At 46.8% G+C, this 15,364-nt stretch overlaps 1 long non-coding RNA gene across 2 annotated transcripts in view; it reads right to left on the reverse strand.

Annotated features, from left to right (window-relative positions):
• The window catches only part of LOC138288558 (uncharacterized), a 173,749-nt gene that overhangs the window by 147,563 nt on the left and 10,822 nt on the right, over positions 1-15,364 (reverse strand). For both annotated transcript variants that reach the window (XR_011202457.1, XR_011202456.1), the window contains one exon: positions 13,875-13,931. This is a non-coding gene — a long non-coding RNA (uncharacterized lncRNA). The remainder of the gene's footprint in view (positions 1-13,874; positions 13,932-15,364) is intronic.

Raw genomic sequence — 15,364 nt, forward strand, 5'->3', positions numbered from 1 at the left:
TAACAAAGCCTGCACTGGGTGGAGATGCTAACACCTCTCCCAGGCAGGAATTGTCACACCTGGCGGTGAGCCTCAAAGGCTCACCTCCTTTGTGCCAACCCAGCAGGACACTCCAGCTAGTGGAGTTGCCCGCCCCCTCCGGCCAGGCCCCACTTTTGGCGGCAAGGCCGGAGAAAATAATGAGAATAACAAGGAGGAGTCACTGGCCAGTCAGGACAGCCCCTAAGGTGTCCTGAGCTGAGGTGACTCTAACTTTTAGAAATCCTCCATCTTGCAGATGGAGGATTCCCCCAATAGGATTAGGGATGTGACCCCCTCCCCTTGGGAGGAGGCACAAAGAGGGTGTACCCACCCTCAGGGCTAGTGGCCATTGGCTACTAACCCCCCAGACCTAAACACGCCCTTAAATTTAGTATTTAAGGGCTACCCTGAACCCTAGAAAATTAGATTCCTGCAACTACAAGAAGAAGGACTGCCTAGCTGAAAACCCCTGCAGAGGAAGACCAGAAGACGACAACTGCCTTGGCTCCAGAAACTCACCGGCCTGTCTCCTGCCTTCCAAAGATCCTGCTCCAGCGACGCCTTCCAAAGGGACCAGCGACCTCGACATCCTCTGAGGACTGCCCCTGCTTCGAAAAGACAAGAAACTCCCGAGGACAGCGGACCTGCTCCAAGAAAAGCTGCAACTTTGTTTCCAGCAGCTTTAAAGAACCCTGCAAGCTCCCCGCAAGAAGCGTGAGACTTGCAACACTGCACCCGGCGACCCCGACTCGGCTGGTGGCGATCCAACACCTCAGGAGGGACCCCAGGACTACTCTGATACTGTGAGTACCAAAACCTGTCCCCCCTGAGCCCCCACAGCGCCGCCTGCAGAGGGAATCCCGAGGCTTCCCCTGACCGCGACTCTTTGAACCTAAAGTCCCGACGCCTGGGAGAGACCCTGCACCCGCAGCCCCCAGGACCTGAAGGACCGGACTTTCACTGGAGAAGTGACCCCCAGGAGTCCCTCTCCCTTGCCCAAGTGGAGGTTTCCCCGAGGAATCCACCCCTTGCCTGCCTGCAGCGCTGAAGCGATCCCGAGATCTCTCATAGACTAACATTGCGAACCCGACGCTTGTTTCTACACTGCACCCGGCCGCCCCCGCGCCGCTGAGGGTGAAATTTCTGTGTGGACCTGTGTCCCCCCCGGTGCCCTACAAAACCCCCCTGGTCTGCCCTCCGAAGACGCGGGTACTTACCTGCAAGCAGACCGGAACCGGGGCACCCCCTTCTCTCCATTCTAGCCTATGTGTTTTGGGCACCACTTGGAACTCTGCACCTGACCGGCCCTGAGCTGCTGGTGTGGTGACTTTGGGGTTGCTCTGAACCCCCAACGGTGGGCTACCTTGGACCAAGAACTGAACCCTGTAAGTGTCCTACTTACCTGGTAAAACTAACAAAAACTTACCTCCCCCAGGAACTGTGAAAATTGCACTGTGTCCACTTTTAAAACAGCTATTTGTCAATAACTTGAAAAGTATACATGCAATTTTTATGATTTGAAGTTCCTAAAGTACTTACCTGCAATACCTTTCGAACAAGATATTACATGTTAAATTTGAACCTGTGGTTCTTAAAATAAACTAAGAAAAGATATTTTTCTATACAAAAACCTATTGGCTGGATTTGTCTCTGAGTGTGTGTACCTCATTTATTGTCTATGTGTATGTACAACAAATGCTTAACACTACTCCTTGGATAAGCCTACTGCTCGACCACACTACCACAAAATAGAGCATTAGTATTATCTATTTTTACCACTATTTTACCTCTAAGGGGAACCCTTGGACTCTGTGCATGCTATTCCTTACTTTGAAATAGCACATACAGAGCCAACTTCCTACATTGGTGGATCAGCGGTGGGGTACAAGACTTTGCATTTGCTGGACTACTCAGCCAATACCTGATCACACGACAAATTCCAAAATTGTCATTAGAAATCGATTTTTGCAATTTGAAAAGTTTTCTAAATTCTTAAAAGACCTGCTAGGGCCTTGTGTTAGATCCTGTTTAGCATTTCTTTTAGAGTTTAAAAGTTTGTTAAAAGTTTGAATTAGATTCTAGAATCAGTTTTAGTTTCTTAAAAAGTATTCCAACTTTTAGAAGCATAATGTCTAGCACAGATGTGAATGTGGTGGAACTCGACACCACACCTTACCTCCATCTACAGATGAGAGAGCTAAGGTCACTCTGTAAACTAAAGAAAATAACAATGGGCCCCAAACCTACCAAAATACAGCTCCAGGAGCTTTTGGCAGAGTTTGAAAAGGCCAACCCCTCTGAGGGTGGCAACTCAGAGGAAGAGGATAGTGACTTGGAGGACAATTCCCCCCTACCAATCCTATCTAGGGAGAACAGGGTCCCTCAAACCCTGACTCCTAAAATAATAGTCAGAGATGCTGGTTCCCTCACAGGAGAGACCAACACCTCTGAAATCACTGAGGATAGCCCCAGTGAAGAGGACATCCAGTTAGCCAGGATGGCCAAAAGATTGGCTTTGGAAAGACAGATCCTAGCCATAGAGAGGGAAAGACAAGAGATGGGCCTAGGACCCATCAATGGTGGCAGCAACATAAATAGGGTCAGAGATTCTCCTGACATGTTGAAAATCCCTAAAGGGATTGTAACTAAATATGAAGATGGTGATGACATCACCAAATGGTTCACCGCTTTTGAGAGGGCTTGTGTAACCAGAAAAGTGAACAAATCTCACTGGGGTGCTCTCCTTTGGGAAATGTTCACAGGAAAGTGTAGGGATAGACTCCTCACACTCTCTGGACAAGATGCAGAATCTTATGACCTCATGAAGGGTACCCTGATTGAGGGCTTTGGATTCTCCACTGAGGAGTACAGGATTAGGTTCAGGGGGGCTCAAAAATCCTCGAGCCAGACCTGGGTTGACTTTGTTGACTACTCAGTGAAAACACTAGATGGTTGGATTCAAGGCAGTGGTGTAAGTAATTATGATGGGCTGTACAATTTATTTGTGAAGGAACACCTGTTAAGTAATTGTTTCAATGATAAACTGCATCAGCATCTGGTAGACCTAGGACCAATTTCTCCCCAAGAATTGGGAAAGAAGGCGGACCATTGGGTCAAGACAAGGGTGTCCAAGACTTCAACAGGGGGTGACCAAAAGAAAGGGGTCACAAAGACTCCCCAGCAGAAGGGTGATGAGACAACCAAAACTAAAAATAGTAAAGAGTCTTCTACAGGCCCCCAAAAACCTGCACAGGAGGGTGGGCCCAGAGCCTCTTCACAAAACAATGGGTACAAGGGTAAAAACTTTGATCCCAAAAAGGCCTGGTGTCATAGCTGTAAACAGCATGGACACCAAACTGGAGACAAGGCCTGTCCCAAGAAAGGTTCCACTCCAAACTCCCATCCAGGTAACACTGGTATGGCTAGTCTCCAAGTGGGATCAACAGTGTGCCCAGAGCAAATCAGGGTCCACACTGAAGCTACTCTAGTTTCTGAGGGTGGGGTGGATTTAGCCACACTAGCTGTCTGGCCGCCTAACATGCAAAAATACAGACAGCAACTCTTAATTAATGGGACTAGAATAGAGGGCCTGAGGGATACAGGTGCCAGTGTCACCATGGTGACAGAGAAACTGGTTTCCCCTGGCCAATACCTGACTGGAAAAACCTACACAGTCACCAACGCTGACAATCAGAGAAAAGTACATCCCATGGCAATGGTTACTTTAGAATGGGGAGGGGTCAATGGCCTGAAACAGGTGGTGGTCTCCTCAAATATCCCAGTGGACTGTCTGCTTGGAAATGACCTGGAGTCCTCAGCATGGGCTGAGGTAGAGCTAAAAACCCATGCAGCAATGCTGGGTATCCCTGAACTGGTGTGTGTGAAAACAAGAGCACAGTGCAAGGCACAGGGTGAAAAAGTAGAGCTGGAGTCTGGAAAAATGGCCCAGCCTACCAAGAGAACAGGAAAGTCAGTTGGGAAACCAACTGCAACACAGCAAAAGAAAGGGAACCTCTCTTCTCAGGAAGAAGTTCTGCCCTCTGAGGGAACTGAGCCTTTGGAGCTTGAACCTTATCAGGTTGAGCTCTTAGGCCCAGGGGGACCCTCAAGGGAAGAGCTGTGTAAGGGACAAGAAACCTGTCCCTCTCTTGAAGGCCTTAGGCAGCAAGCTACTGAAGAGTCCAAAGGCAAGAAAAATGGAACACATAGGGTCTATTGGGAAGATGGGCTCCTGTACACTGAGGCCAGAGACCCCAAACCTGGTGCCACTAGGAGAGTGGTAGTGCCTCAGCTGTTCAGAGAGTTCATCCTAACATTGGCCCATGACATTCCCCTTGCTGGACATTTGGGACAAACCAAGACGTGGGAGAGGTTAGTCAACCACTTCTACTGGCCCAATATGTCCAACATGGTTAAGGAGTTTTGCCTCTCCTGCCCCACCTGTCAAGCCAGTGGTAAGACAGGTGGGCATCCAAAGGCCCCCCTCATTCCACTTCCAGTGGTGGGGGTGCCCTTTGAAAGAGTGGGTGTGGACATAGTTGGTCCACTGGAACCTCCCACAGCCTCAGGAAATATGTATATCCTGGTAGTAGTGGATCATGCTACCAGGTATCCTGAAGCTATTCCCCTTAGGTCGACTACTGCCCCTGCAGTAGCCAAGGCCCTCATTGGTATCTTTACCAGAGTGGGTTTCCCTAAGGAGGTGGTGTCTGACAGAGGTACCAACTTCATGTCAGCATACCTAAAGCACATGTGGAATGAGTGTGGAGTGACTTATAAATTCACTACACCATACCATCCACAAACTAATGGCTTGGTTGAGAGATTCAACAAGACATTAAAAGGCATGATCATGGGGCTCCCAGAAAAGCTCAAAAGGAGATGGGATGTCCTCTTGCCATGTCTGCTTTTCGCTTACAGAGAGGTGCCACAGAAGGGAGTAGGATTCTCACCCTTTGAACTTCTGTTTGGTCATCCTGTAAGGGGACCACTTGCCCTTGTTAAAGAAGGCTGGGAGAGACCTCTCCACGAGCCTAAACAGGACATAGTGGACTATGTACTTGGCCTTCGCTCTAGAATGGCAGAGTACATGGAAAAGGCAACCAAAAACCTTGAGGCCAGCCAACAGCTCCAGAAGTTTTGGTATGACCAAAAGGCTGCACTGGTTGAGTTCCAACCAGGGCAGAAAGTCTGGGTTCTGGAGCCTGTGGCTCCCAGGGCACTCCAGGACAAATGGAGTGGCCCTTACCCAGTACTAGAAAGGAAGAGTCAGGTCACCTACTTGGTGGACCTGGGCACAAGCAGGAGCCCCAAGAGGGTGATCCATGTAAACCGCCTTAAGCTCTTCCACGACAGGGCTGATGTCAATCTGTTGATGGTAACAGATGAGGATCAGGAGGCAGAGAGTGAACCTCTCCCTGATCTTCTGTCATCAGACCCAAAAGATGGCACAGTAGATGGAGTGATCTACTCAGACACCCTCTCTGGCCAACAGCAAGCTGATTGTAGGAGAGTCCTACAACAGTTTCCTGAACTCTTCTCCTTAACCCCTGGTCAGACACACCTGTGTACCCATGATGTGGACACAGGAGACAGCATGCCTGTCAAGAACAAAATCTTTAGACAATCTGACCATGTTAAGGAAAGCATCAAAGTGGAAGTCCACAAGATGCTGGAATTGGGAGTAATTGAGCGCTCTGACAGCCCCTGGGCTAGCCCAGTGGTCTTAGTCCCCAAACCTCACACCAAAGATGGAAAGAAAGAGATGAGGTTTTGTGTGGACTACAGAGGGCTCAATTCTGTCACCAAGACAGATGCCCATCCAATTCCAAGAGCTGATGAGCTCATTGATAAATTAGGTGCTGCCAAATTTCTCAGTACCTTTGACTTGACAGCAGGGTACTGGCAAATAAAAATGGCACCTGGAGCAAGAGAAAAGACAGCATTCTCCACACCTGATGGGCATTATCAGTTTACTGTTATGCCCTTTGGTTTAAAGAATGCCCCTGCCACCTTCCAAAGGTTGGTGAATCAAGTCCTTGCTGGCTTGGAGTCCTTTAGCACAGCTTATCTTGATGATATTGCTGTCTTTAGCTCCACCTGGCAGGATCACCTGGTCCACCTGAAGAAGGTTTTGAAGGCTCTGCAATCTGCAGGCCTCTCTATCAAGGCATCCAAATGCCAGATAGGGCAGGGAACTGTGGTTTACTTGGGCCACCTTGTAGGTGGAGGCCAAGTTCAGCCACTCCAACCCAAGATCCAGACCATTCTGGACTGGGTAGCTCCAAAAACCCAGACTCAAGTCAGGGCATTCCTTGGCTTGACTGGGTACTACAGGAGGTTTGTGAAGGGATATGGATCCATTGTGACAGCCCTCACTGAGCTCACCTCCAAGAAAATGCCCAAGAAAGTGAACTGGACTGTGGACTGCCAACAGGCCTTTGACACCCTGAAACAAGCAATGTGCTCAGCACCAGTTCTCAAAGCTCCAGATTATTCTAAGCAGTTCATTGTGCAGACTGATGCCTCTGAACATGGGATAGGGGCAGTTTTGTCCCAAACAAATGATGATGGCCTTGACCAGCCTGTTGCTTTCATTAGCAGGAGGTTACTCCCCAGGGAGCAGCGTTGGAGTGCCATTGAGAGGGAGGCCTTTGCTGTGGTTTGGTCCCTGAAGAAGCTGAGACCATACCTCTTTGGGACTCACTTCCTAGTTCAAACTGACCACAGACCTCTCAAATGGCTGATGCAAATGAAAGGTGAAAATCCTAAACTGTTGAGGTGGTCCATCTCCCTACAGGGAATGGACTTTATAGTGGAACACAGACCTGGGACTGCCCATGCCAATGCAGATGGCCTTTCCAGGTTCTTCCACTTAGAAAATGAAGACTCTCTTGGGAAAGGTTAGTCTCATCCCCTTTCGTTTGGGGGGGGGTTGTGTAAGGAAATGCCTCCTTGGCATGGTTGCCCCCTGACTTTTTGCCTTTGCTGATGCTATGTTTACAATTGAAAGTGTGCTGAGGCCTGCTAACCAGGCCCCAGCACCAGTGTTCTTTCCCTAACCTGTACTTTTGTATCCACAATTGGCAGACCCTGGCATCCAGATAAGTCCCTTGTAACTGGTACTTCTAGTACCAAGGGCCCTGATGCCAAGGAAGGTCTCTAAGGGCTGCAGCATGTCTTATGCCACCCTGGAGACCCCTCACTCAGCACAGACACACTGCTTGCCAGCTTGTGTGTGCTAGTGAGGACAAAACGAGTAAGTCGACATGGCACTCCCCTCAGGGTGCCATGCCAGCCTCTCACTGCCTATGCAGTATAGGTAAGACACCCCTCTAGCAGGCCTTACAGCCCTAAGGCAGGGTGCACTATACCATAGGTGAGGGTACCAGTGCATGAGCATGGTACCCCTACAGTGTCTAAACAAAACCTTAGACATTGTAAGTGCAGGGTAGCCATAAGAGTATATGGTCTGGGAGTCTGTCAAACACGAACTCCACAGCACCATAATGGCTACACTGAAAACTGGGAAGTTTGGTATCAAACTTCTCAGCACAATAAATGCACACTGATGCCAGTGTACATTTTATTGTAAAATACACCACAGAGGGCACCTTTGAGGTGCCCCCTGAAACTTAACCGACTATCTGTGTAGGCTGACTAGTTTTAGCAGCCTGCCACAAACCGAGACATGTTGCTGGCCCCATGGGGAGAGTGCCTTTGTCACTCTGAGGCCAGTAACAAAGCCTGCACTGGGTGGAGATGCTAACACCTCTCCCAGGCAGGAATTGTCACACCTGGCGGTGAGCCTCAAAGGCTCACCTCCTTTGTGCCAACCCAGCAGGACACTCCAGCTAGTGGAGTTGCCCGCCCCCTCCGGCCAGGCCCCACTTTTGGCGGCAAGGCCGGAGAAAATAATGAGAATAACAAGGAGGAGTCACTGGCCAGTCAGGACAGCCCCTAAGGTGTCCTGAGCTGAGGTGACTCTAACTTTTAGAAATCCTCCATCTTGCAGATGGAGGATTCCCCCAATAGGATTAGGGATGTGACCCCCTCCCCTTGGGAGGAGGCACAAAGAGGGTGTACCCACCCTCAGGGCTAGTGGCCATTGGCTACTAACCCCCCAGACCTAAACACGCCCTTAAATTTAGTATTTAAGGGCTACCCTGAACCCTAGAAAATTAGATTCCTGCAACTACAAGAAGAAGGACTGCCTAGCTGAAAACCCCTGCAGAGGAAGACCAGAAGACGACAACTGCCTTGGCTCCAGAAACTCACCGGCCTGTCTCCTGCCTTCCAAAGATCCTGCTCCAGCGACGCCTTCCAAAGGGACCAGCGACCTCGACATCCTCTGAGGACTGCCCCTGCTTCGAAAAGACAAGAAACTCCCGAGGACAGCGGACCTGCTCCAAGAAAAGCTGCAACTTTGTTTCCAGCAGCTTTAAAGAACCCTGCAAGCTCCCCGCAAGAAGCGTGAGACTTGCAACACTGCACCCGGCGACCCCGACTCGGCTGGTGGCGATCCAACACCTCAGGAGGGACCCCAGGACTACTCTGATACTGTGAGTACCAAAACCTGTCCCCCCTGAGCCCCCACAGCGCCGCCTGCAGAGGGAATCCCGAGGCTTCCCCTGACCGCGACTCTTTGAACCTAAAGTCCCGACGCCTGGGAGAGACCCTGCACCCGCAGCCCCCAGGACCTGAAGGACCGGACTTTCACTGGAGAAGTGACCCCCAGGAGTCCCTCTCCCTTGCCCAAGTGGAGGTTTCCCCGAGGAATCCCCCCCTTGCCTGCCTGCAGCGCTGAAGCGATCCCGAGATCTCTCATAGACTAACATTGCGAACCCGACGCTTGTTTCTACACTGCACCCGGCCGCCCCCGCGCCGCTGAGGGTGAAATTTCTGTGTGGACCTGTGTCCCCCCCGGTGCCCTACAAAACCCCCCTGGTCTGCCCTCCGAAGACGCGGGTACTTACCTGCAAGCAGACCGGAACCGGGGCACCCCCTTCTCTCCATTCTAGCCTATGTGTTTTGGGCACCACTTGGAACTCTGCACCTGACCGGCCCTGAGCTGCTGGTGTGGTGACTTTGGGGTTGCTCTGAACCCCCAACGGTGGGCTACCTTGGACCAAGAACTGAACCCTGTAAGTGTCCTACTTACCTGGTAAAACTAACAAAAACTTACCTCCCCCAGGAACTGTGAAAATTGCACTAAGTGTCCACTTTTAAAACAGCTATTTGTCAATAACTTGAAAAGTATACATGCAATTTTTATGATTTGAAGTTCCTAAAGTACTTACCTGCAATACCTTTCGAACAAGATATTACATGTTAAATTTGAACCTGTGGTTCTTAAAATAAACTAAGAAAAGATATTTTTCTATACAAAAACCTATTGGCTGGATTTGTCTCTGAGTGTGTGTACCTCATTTATTGTCTATGTGTATGTACAACAAATGCTTAACACTACTCCTTGGATAAGCCTACTGCTCGACCACACTACCACAAAATAGAGCATTAGTATTATCTATTTTTACCACTATTTTACCTCTAAGGGGAACCCTTGGACTCTGTGCATGCTATTCCTTACTTTGAAATAGCACATACAGAGCCAACTTCCTACACTAGTGTATTTAATTATTGTATTACTTACCTCCTAAGGGAGTATAGTCTCTATGGTATTTTTGGTATTTGTGTCACCAAAATAAAGTACTTTTATTTTTGTAACACTGAGTATTTTTTTCATGTGTGTGAGTACTGTGTGACTACAGTGGTATTGCATGAGCTTTACATCTCTTCTAGATAAGCCTTGGCTGCTCAGCTACCTCTAGAGAGCCTGGCTTCTAGACACTGCCTACATTGCACTATTAAGGGATAACTGGACCTGGTATAAGGTGTAAGTATCATAGGTACCCACTGCAAGCCAGGTCAGTCCCTGAGTCCTTTAGTGAGCCCTCTTCTTTCAGCAGGAGTCTTCTTTCTTTCAGCAGGGCCACCTTCTTCAGGTGGAATGTTTTGAGCAGGAGGTGGTAGTGGAAGTGCCAAATTTATTGTGCACTCAAGTGAGAGACAGGAGAAATTCAGATTATGAAACTCAAGTAGAAACTAGAACGTGATTTAGAGTTTGGCAGATGTAGAAAAGGCAGTCAATATGCCAGAGAACTTTATAACCTACCATTACTCTGCCCTGCCCTGCCTGTACTCCACATGCCAAATTTAGAGTTTACCACAAGTTTTGGGGTTATCACTATGGGTTTGTATATACCACCATCATGGCGGTTCATACAAAGTAATTTATAAGGTTGTTTTGGATCACGAATGGTGATGAATGCTTACACCATACTTTCCCAAACTGCAAGTACGCTTATGGAAAAGTAAAAACAAATACCCCAACTCCACAGATGTTTTCTCCCACTGTGTGGGGTGTCAATTTTAGGTCGAGTGTGCAAGCACTTTTTGTGGGCTATCTGTGGGCTTTTAGCCACGCCCATCTCACGCCCATCACTTTCACTCGTTTGTGGTCTTGTCTTTCAAAACTCCCTTGATGTAATTGGTAAATACTTTGCAATTGTCCCACCTTGGGCCGATTTTGTTATTGCCTTACAGACTGACCCTTTTACATGGATATTTGCACGTCGAGCCATATACTTCAGCGTGGACGAACTTTTTTCCTTTTGTCTCTCCCCTTCGTGCTTTATGATAGCTATGGTACTCACAGCGCCAACAGCATGAACTACATCAGCGGTATTGGAGCGCTGGTTTTTCTTTTGTATTTAAGTTCTAGTAAAACCCCGAATGCACAATTCCACTAGTGATATTCATGATTTGGAATGTAACTGTAGACTTATTGGGCCACATGTACATATATTTGGATTTGTGATTCCCGAATTGCGATTCCATGCGGATCGCAATTGGTGAATCTCAATTCCAAATGTAAGAAACTCCATTGAGTTTCTTTTGCGCTTCCCGGTGGGTCGCAAATAGACCTGCCTCATTAATATTAATGAGGTAGGTCGCAATTTACGACTCACCGGGAATCGCAAAAATCACAGGGATGGTGGCCTGCTGGTGTCAGCAGACCACCATGTCTGATTGCTTTGAAATAAAGCAATCTTTTTTTTTTCAAACGTAGCCCGTTTTCCTTAAAGGAAAACAGGCTGCATTTAAAAAGAAAACAAATAAAACGTTTCAGCTTAATTTTTGAAGAGTAGGCAGTGGTCCATAGGACCAATGCTTGCTCTTCAAAAACGTTTTGGCATGCGCTCACAAAGGGAAAAGGGTCCCGTAGGGACCCTTTCCTCTTTGCAAATAGGTTATCACCACTCTGAAATTGGCGCTAACTGTGATTGTTTTGCATTCCATTCACGGTCGCAAAACAATCATACATACCTCTGCTGAAGGGATGCCCTTCATACGCCCCTTCCTAATACCAAATCGCAAAACTCAAATTGCGGTTCGGTAACAGGTTACCGAATCGCAGTTTGGACTTTGTACATCCCAAAAAGCATTTTTCTAGTCTCAAACGGGCCGAGTCTGTGAATCGGCCCGTTTGCGACTAGAAAAATGCCATGTGCATGTGGCCTATTGTCTTTTTTATTAGAAAGTAAAATGCACACTTTCCTACAATGTGAATAATCATGGAAGACGTTCTAGGGGTCGCCCACTTCATAGACTGCATTTTGTTAGGCATTTTGGTGCATTTTGTGCTGTAGAATCTTGAGTGATCGGAAGTATGCTTCTTGTTACTTGCAGTTGGGGTTGACCATATATTAGATATAGCCACAGGTAAGCACGTTTTAACCAGTTTCTAAATAAAGTTATTTGATGTGGAAATCGAACTTCTATTCTGTTTCTGGTACTTTTGTTGTTTTAAATTAGAGAAACATGCTGTGTGAATCGGCAACATAGTGTTTCTTTTTGAATTGTAGCCGCTAGAGGTCACTATCAGATCATGGAACACACAATAGGCTCACTTTCTTTTCTCTTGGCCTGTGTTTTTTTTAAACGCATATTGGAAGTCTTTCTGAGTTTAGATGCACAGACTCAAATTTGTTCAGTTTTTATATACTGTTATTTTGTTTCTGCTGAATGTTTTATTTTATATGCAACGTCATTTTAATAACTGTTGCCCACATCAAGCCGTATTATAGTCCTTTTAAACATGCAATTGATTACCAAATACACATTTGATCATTATTTGTAAGGAAAAGCAATGTTTACCTGAATTAAGCATGTACTACATTCACACTCATTTCCAATGGGGTGGGTGATTCATATTTATGACTAACAGTGACCTTTTATAGTATGGTAGTTGTTGTAGTAAAGGTGCACAGCATGGAGTGCAATGGAGATTGTACATTAACATAACGTAACTCCAGCGAGGCCGCGTGCCAGTCCTGCTATAAACCAAAACGTACCCCAGAAAATGTGATGTGATGTATGTTGTGTGGCTCAAAGTGGCAAATTAATTGTTAACCACTCCATTGGATGATGCCATTGGTGGGCTTTATATGCATTATGTCCAAACACTTATACGATCCAAAAAGTGACCTATTGGCTATGCCAATGCTTCTTTATTTTGATTGACCCTTACCGCTGGGATATTCCTGGCAATGAGGTACGGTAAAAAAAGCCATCTGACCAAGCCGCTGTAAATACGGCAGATGGTTGGATGGCTTAACTTCAGTAACCTGTACAACTTTGGGCCACCGGAGGAAGGTTTATCCCCATGGAGTAAATTTTACTCTGTCTGTGTAACCCTGGTGGTCTTCCTGACTCTAAATTGGGCTAGTGGAGTGAGAGTTTGGCAGGGTATTCTCTCGCTTATGTGACGGAGTACTCTCTCCACCAAACTCTAAATCGAGCCGAAAGATTTTAAGCCCATTGAGGTCTGTTCAAGGAAACATCTAGCACAGCCTACACAGTGAATAGATGTTTGATTTTATTTCACAGTGAGAGCACACAAACCCCAATGTGTAGTGTGTTCTATTTTAACATAATAGCACCCTGTCCTATTTGCTTACCAAGCACTCTTTAGGGGTGATTTATGAATATATAAAATTAGGTTTTACCTACATAGCAAGGTACTTTTCCCTGCCATGTGTCACTGCATTACATTGGTGCCGTGGCAGACATATATATACCGTCAAAAGCAATGGTTGTTGTGTTGGAACACCCACAGCAACACCCATTGCATGCCCCTCTGCTGTAGAAAACTCCGTTAGTGGGGCCCATATTTACAAGGCGGCATTAAGCCACAAAAGTGTCTTAGCGCTGCCTTGTAAATATGGCCCATTTGATGGCACCACCGGAACGTCACAAAAAGTGATGCATGTAAATATGCCCCATAGACTGCAAAAGGATGATGTTTTTGCAAAAGATGTTTTTGCACTCTGTTTTCACACCGTACCCTCTGAAGGGCATCTATATTCTTCACACCAGACTGAAAGCCATTTTCCATGGTGTGGTCCTGAATGCTGCAACTGCAGAGCTGTCCACCTTCTTTCTATAAACTCTTTTAGTTGGGATGGGTGCTGAGCGTTTGCCTCTTGATTTGATTCAGATATTGTTTGTTGCTAAGGTGAAAAATGGTTAGTGAGACAGGGGATATCTGTGGAGGTTAGGACCAGGCACTTCTTATGGATGGATGGCTGAGTATTCACTATGTTTTGGTGCATGTTTGAGGAGGGTGGTATTATATACAGGTGGCATTGGTTTGTCGGTTCCATCCATGCTTTCTTTAAAAGCTTTAGCTTTAGGCTGGCCATGTTACATTTCAAGTCCTGCAACTAGAAATAGAGGATAAAGTAGAAAGTCAGTGGGAGACAATCAAAGAAACAGTGACATTAACCTACCTGCAGGTAGTAGGCCCAAAGAAACACAAGCTTAAAGAATAGATGTTCACCGACACTCTGCAAAAGAAGGAAAAGAAAGCTTCAGCTAACACCAGCCGAACAAGAGCAGAAAAAGCAAATGATCAAAGTGAATACACCAAAAACAATAATGAAGCAAATAGAAACTTAAGAGCAAACTAGTGAAGATTCATTAATAGTCTTGCCTTAGAAGCCCAGGAGGGAGCAACCCATGGACTCTTGAAACAACTCTACGATGTAACAACAAAACTCTCTTGAAGATACAGAAAGGCAGAAAGACCTATTAAAGACAAAGTTGTTAAGACAATCATGGGTAACGAATGCCAACAACGAAGAGGGGTCAAGCACTATGAAGAACTGCTGAACTAGCCTGTGCCTGAGTCTCCACCAGATATACAGCAATCTGAGAATGACTTGCCAATTGACTGCAGCAGACTAACCAAGGAAGAAATATGGCAACCCATCAAGTATCTGAGAAATGTGCAGGCAGCAGGACCTGACAACATTCCTGCAGAGGAACTGAAAACTGACACTGAAACATCAGTAGACATGATCTACCCCATGTTTGGAAGGATATGGGAAGAGGAAAAGATGCCATCAGACTGGAAGGATGGATATCTCATCAAGATCCCCAAGGAATGTGACTTGAGTAAATGCACACACTACAGAGGAATAACTATTCTAGCAACCCTAGGCAAAGTATTCAACAGAGTATTCCTGAACACAATGAAGGAACAAATCAATGCCCAGTTACGAGGCCACAGTCGATAGAATAGAGCTCCCCCCTATATGTCAATTTCATTAACAATAAGAATGTATTCAACAGCGTGGACAGAGAGGCCCTTGAGAAATTCCTCCACCACTATGGGGTGCCAGATAACCTAGTAAGAATCATTAGGAATTCTTATGAGGGAATTACCAGCAAGATAGTCCATGGAGGACAACTCACAGAAGCCTTCAAAGTGAGGACTGGAGTATACCAGAATTGTTTTCTTTTGCCTTTTACCTTACTGCTGGCCATAGACTGGATCATGAAGACATTCACATTAAGGAAAGGAAAGTGTGGACACCTCTCAGCGAAGTTCAGATCTTCATCAACACCTGTCTGAGGGAAATCCTTCAGATCTGCTGGCCACATACTATCAGCAGCAATGATCTATGGTAGCTGACTTTCCAACTCCCTGCTATGAAGAAATCATGAAAAGACGCTCGGGCTGGATAGCTCACACCCTTCGCAGGTTTGCATCAACCACCACCAGGCAAGTCCTGACCTGGAACCCTCAAGGGAAAAGGAAATGAGGAAGGCAAAGAAACGCCTGGTGCTGAGGCTTCAAAGCTGACTCCAAGGAAATGGTTTACACATGGATTCAGATTGAAATAAAAGCCCAGGACAGATATTGCTGGAGAGTCCTGTTGATGGCCCATACCCCAGGAGAGATAGTAGGCATATGTAAGAAAGTACTTCTTTTGGA

Source organism: Pleurodeles waltl, chromosome 4_1 (genome assembly GCF_031143425.1).
Source record: "Pleurodeles waltl isolate 20211129_DDA chromosome 4_1, aPleWal1.hap1.20221129, whole genome shotgun sequence".
Lineage (NCBI taxonomy): Eukaryota > Metazoa > Chordata > Amphibia > Caudata > Salamandridae > Pleurodeles > Pleurodeles waltl.